This window comes from Fukomys damarensis, unplaced genomic scaffold (genome assembly GCF_012274545.1).
Source record: "Fukomys damarensis isolate Sample0158 unplaced genomic scaffold, DMR_v1.0_HiC HiC_scaffold_6, whole genome shotgun sequence".
Lineage (NCBI taxonomy): Eukaryota > Metazoa > Chordata > Mammalia > Rodentia > Bathyergidae > Fukomys > Fukomys damarensis.
The window spans coordinates 36,213,225-36,219,448 of record NW_022900918.1 but is presented as its reverse complement, the minus strand read 5'-3'; positions in this window follow the sequence as shown (position 1 = coordinate 36,219,448).

Below are 6,224 nucleotides of genomic sequence, written 5' to 3'. Positions count from 1 at the left end.
GATAAAAATGACCACCACTGCTATAAGATTTCAGTACCTATATTGTTACAGGGGTTAAAAGTCTCATTAACAACCATTGACATTAAGGTTATTGTTATGACTAAGCTAACAAAGAACATCAAGGAATTTGATGTCTTAAAGCCAAATGTCGATCCAGCCTGACATCATCAAAAGCAGGTCAAGATTTTTTCTCCCACTTAAATAGAAAGATATCATGAGAGAATTAAGCCACAGAGTGGTCCAAGTGTTTGTTAGCATGGCTGTGTACAAGTTAAACCTGCACCAAGAAGTGAGGCCCATATTCATATCAAAACAATGTTGGGGGCACTCAGAATAGGAAGAATGTAAAAGAAAAGAAATGCAAAAAGAAAAGTAATATGCTTCCAACTTTGAATTTTAATAGTTTTATACTTCTGTTTGTTTTTCATCCACATATTTGTTTTTGTTATGTAAGAGCTTTCCATATTCAAGGAGATGTACTTGGCTTTATATGTGCACATATGTAAGAGTATGATAAAAATAATTGAGGTGCACAATGAAAGGCGTAAAAGCTCTTTTCCTTTCAAAGATACACATATGCTACCCAAGGCTGAGCAACTCCAGTGGTACCAGCTCAAGTCAAAATGCTACAGTATGTTAGCAGGTCCTGCCTGATCCACCACCCCCAGATCCCACTAGTGAAACGTACCCTGTAGCTCAGCCAGTTCAAACAGCTTTTGTCTAAATTATCCTTGCTTTCTATGCTTTAAAATCTGTACATTTGGTCCCATCTGTCCTCATGATCCCTCTACCCTCTGTAGACAATAATTTCCTTCGACATCCATTAAATATATAAATCACATTCTGCCTCCTCATTTTTTTCTGTCTTCAATCCAATCAACCAAGTAAATTTATATGCACTTTTCAAGGTCTTTCTAGGGAGCATGCTCCTTCAAGGCACTATAGGCCAGGAAGCTGAGGAACAGTGAGATTATATAACTGCTTCAGTCATATAACTGGTAAAATAGGATTTGAACCAGGGCGGGTAGCATTAACCAATATGTTTTAGGTGGAGCAAAACTGACATCTTCACTTTTCTCATAAAACCCCAAGCAACACAAAGTTAGGGATTTTATTTTTCCCTCTTTGCATTTCTTGCTCATGGTTCATTTATCAATATACAGTCGCCACTCAAGTGACACTTGTCATATAGGTAGATGAACAGGAAGCATGTGCAGATGGATGGATGGATGGCTAGATGACTAAGGATATTGTCATGTCCAAGTATGAAATACTCTAGATCAAAGGCAACGGAGAAATAAGTGTTTTTCTTTAAAAACCCTCCAGATTCTTTATAAATCTAAGCATGCTGTTGCAGTATCGTTACCACAGTGGCTCCACACCTGGCGTATGATGGCTAATCTATCTGGAAGATGTTTCATATATATGTCCGTACAAGCGAAAGTCTGTGGTGTTGCACCTAAGTAGGTCTTCTTTGATTAAAACACAGAAAAGAAAAATGTTGGTGATCAAGTTGAATCCTACAGTTGGTCACTAAGACTTACACTGTCTTCTAGTTAAAGCAATAGTGATCCATTTTCTTGCACTTTATAATAATATCAAATCCCTGTGGATCTTTATCAAGACTAAAACTCCAGACAAATTCATTTTTCTGGGCACCCCAGAGCTTCAATCCAGAATGAATATTGTCAGAAAAGTTCAAATATTAGGATATGAATCAGAAAAGTTTTGATCTTCAGTTCTTACTTGAGGACAGCTTTATGACAAGCGGGCTACAGATATTTAATGATCTACTTATATTACTCAACTTATTAGAGAGCAAAAATGAAGCTTTCTATTTCATAGGTCAGCTCAGCCTCCGAAGCTACTTTGACCAAGCTCTCCATTTCCTCGTCCTCTGATCAATCTATTTAAATGCCTGGTCTTTAGGGTGTCCTTCCTGCATCATTTACCAGTTCTGTGTTCATCGCGCCCTTTTTTTTCCTAGGGCAACCACTAATACTGAGACCTTTCCATTTTCCCCTAGTAATGTTTTATCCTTTAGAAACTTGTTTTCTCTTTCCCTAAAATTGTAATAAAAAAAACTAAATTCCACCTTCTTTAAATTTGCATATTAATTTTTTTCTATTTTCCCTTTCCTAAGTTAAACTGCTTTTTAATGTGGCTTTTAAACATAAATGTCTTGAGAGATGGAAGTAGACAGGGATTTATGATTTCTCTCTCTCTCTCTCTCTCTCTCTCTCTCTCTTTTTTTTCTCTCTCTCTCTCTCTCTCTCTCTCTCTCTCTCTCTCTCTCTCAATCTCCCTCCCTCCCCCTCACCCCCCCTCTATCTCTCTTTCTCCATGGTTTTTCCCATGCATTAGCTGTTTTTCTAGAATTCTCACCCTTAAAGAGTATCCCATTTTTCAAATCAAGAAAAGACCACAAAAGGTCAGGACCAAGTAGCTATTCGAGGATTACCTGCACAGGAAATATCTCTCTTTAGGATGAATGCTCTGTTTATATATACTTAATGGTACTGCAATCTGACTTATTAGTAGGACATGATATGGATTTCTGAAATAATATATCTAGTGATAGTTGACTTCTTTACGTAAAGATTATTCTGAAGATAGGTTCATTGCTATAATTGTATTCCTACTCACTAAAAAGTTCCTGGAATATAGGAAACATAAATATGAATGAGTAAAATCGGACTTGGACTCAAACACGGCTGTTGGTTCCTTTACCTGGGCAGTATTGTAATGATGAAGGAGGAGAAGGTATTTTCATATTTCAAATCAAATTCTACAAACAGGAGTTGACACTTGAGAGACAGATGTGGTTCTTTCCTCTTGTGATCTTCTATCCTCCCTCTACTTGTTTTTTTAACAATCACTCAACTTATAATGTCACTTCTGTCCATACTGTAAATTTCACATATAAGAGATGGAAAGTGTCCAGAGAACTAACTATGAAAGAGGGAGCTACACCTTCATGAAACCACTCTTCAGTTGCTCCCAACTCCCCCATCACAGAGCTGAACTTCTTACCGTACCTTGTTGGAGCTACATTTGTGACAGATCAGCTTGTTTAAAAAAAAAAATGGAGGAACATTTCCAGAAGGCCAAATCAATGTTCATATATTGGCAAGGAGGCTGTTTTCCTGGCTCTTATCCATCAATACATCAGAGGATGCTGTTCCTTCATCGAGCCAACTTTGCGAAGCAAAAACAGGAGTACAGTTCACACACGGTGTCTGAGAAAGCAATGAGAGGATTTGAATGGAAACTGAGCAGTGGGAGAATCCACTGTTTCTCACTAATGGTGAGGAGGGCAGCCCCCAGGTCAACAAGGACAGTAGGTCAAAAGGATGCACCGAAAGGACAATGAGAGAAAAAAAAGAGCAAAGACACTACCTCCTCAACAGTTTTTTAAGGTGCTGTCATCCTGCCTGAGATTTATCGTTGAAAGACAACGATTAAATTACTATGTGCCTTTCAGTAACATTTTTAGACATTGAATAGAGTTTGTTATAAGAACAGCTTGCCACGGAAACATCTCAGGCTCCATAATCTCTCCATCAGATTAAACCTTGGCAGAGCTGTGATAAGTCCTGACAACCCATAAAGACTACAATGGTCAGATTTTCAATACAACTGAAAAACCTTACTTTTTTCTTAGAATAGAGCCTTGTTCTTCAGCCCAGAGCCAAAGTTTCAGATAAATTATTTCCTGGGTTTTATAAAGTGTTGAGATAACTTCAACTTTTACATCATAAACGTGCTATCCTCAGAATCCCTATGTAATTAGTTTATTATAAATGCATTTTCTCAGCATTCCTGAGTGGCACTTCTCATTTGTTCTGTCAGTAACGTTTCCTCTCGAGGTACCTGCACCCCCAGCTAACAGAGATGTGGTCCCAGGCACATCCTCATGGCAGAGACGGCTGGAAACAGCACATGTCATGCCCCAGACATCTTTGCTAAGACTCAAATGTATAAAAACAGAACAGGCCATTCAAATGACAGAAGGGGCTACCAGGCCTTCACAACTAGTATTTCAGTAAGACTTCCTTGTGCATCCGTGAGCTGGTCCCATCCCCACCAGAACCAAGTGCTCTCTCCATGGAAGACTGACAGCTAATTAAAGGAGCGGGGAGGGAAATTTTCCCACCCATCTGCTGAGATCACATTCACACTAGGCTGACCACACACAAACACAAAACAGCAAAGGAGACAAGCTGCACTTTCTGAGACACAATATTCTAGAGATGAGCCTGATACTGAGTTATTTTTCATACAATCGATAAAATATCACTGGTTTTAATGGAATGTCAAGGCTCAGTGTTAGGTTAACACAATTGGCACAAATTGAACAAAACCAAGTGAATGAATACTGTTGACTGTTTTCCCTACGAGGATCATACATACCAAATACAGTGAAATAAATCCTTGTGATAAGCCAAACTCTGCGTAAGACAATGGGATTATCATCATACAGAAGGACTCTACTACCAATACAAGGGTTTAGGAATTTAGGATAATTAATTCCAATCAGAGCTAGATTCAAAGTTGGTTGTGGAATATGAGCCATTATTTTCCCTTGGCTACCTTTGGCAGGCTTTTCACAGGGCTCTTCCACAAGTAATTAAAACCAACATATCTGCTGTATCAGCTTAACTATTGCGGAGAAACCGAGAGGTCCATGATTTTATTTCATTTGAACTTTTAATAGAAAGGGAAACAACCTTTCCCTGTATATTCAGAAATGACTCTGACTTCCTGTGTAAACAATACAAACATTTCTTTTGAGTGTCCGATATGTTCACTTCCATCTGAACCTTTCTAAATGGCTTGAGGAAATTGAGAAAAATCACAAAAGCAAAACCCTCGGGTGCATGCTGCCAGCATGAAATAATTTAAATCGGAGGTGACCTCCAATTGACAATGGCGAGTCATGGGGTGAAGTCGTGCTTTGTGGGACATGTGACAAAATAACATTTTGAAATTAGCAACATGAATAATGTGCAAAGGTATGAGATGTGCAAGGCACCCTTGGGATCAAACCCGTAGGACTAGTTTTGGGGATGACAATCCCCAGGGCATTTCTAAAATGAAAAATAGAAGGCAAGGGGGAAAGCTGGTTCATGAGTAGGCCAAAAAGGTTCAGTTGGCAGTATTTTAATTTCTTGAGGGGAAATGATTTTTCTTCGTCTTCATCCTTATAAATGTAATGTAATATTATGAAGAGATTTCGTTGCAACCAAAACCAATATATCTCAATTCAAGAAATGCTCATGTATGAATATGCAGAAATCTGAACTAATACCATTGTGCAGAAGGAAGTGCAACAAGTAAAATATTAGGGTTAAAATCCCTAATGGTAACCGCCAATCTAGAACTAAATAAAAGCAAGATAGATAGCTTTCCTAGTCCAAAACTGAGCACCCACTAGAGTACAGTGGAAAGAATTCTGGTCATAAATCACAATCTGAGTCCAAATTGTGTAAAATAGGTCAAATGAACAGAGTGGTTAAGATGATGTGGGATTCTATATGCTAAAATTATTTAAAGATCACTGTAAAAAAAAACAGGAAACTAAAAAGGCTGAGGCAGGAGAAGCAACATCCGACATGAGCTTGGATATTACTAAGGAGTAAATATAATTTGGGGACAGCCACCATGGTAAAACCTGGTGATGTCATTTCAGAGTTGTGGGGTGCACAGTGGCATCACTAATTTCTGGGTTAGCAGATAAGCTCACTCTTGTCGCTTTAACAGGTTTCCTTCTATGCCTTCTCTGTGAAAACCCAAACCTGCCATTTGGGAGTCTCCAGCAAAATTAAAATACCTTCAGAGTCATCACAATCATCATCATTATCATCACCTACTAGTTTTAATAGTAGAACAACACTTTAATATTCAATTAACGTCATTAGTCATAATAACAAAAGGAGATGTAACATTATTTTTATGCTAAGGGACGTGTATGGCAGAATTATTTATGACACTGAAGAATTACTAAGACTGCACAGCTGTCCAAGACCGGTTAAATTACAGTGTAAAGCTATAGCTGCTACACTATGAAGAGGTTTTTATAAGTGAAAGGAGGGGAGGGGAAGGGGACACACAAAAAATCTTGTGCCAGCAAGGGCTGAGGATTTAGCTCAGTGGTTCCTCCGCCTGCTTCTCAAGTTCAAGGACCCGAGTTCGATCCCAGTACCAAAAAAAAAAAAAAAAAA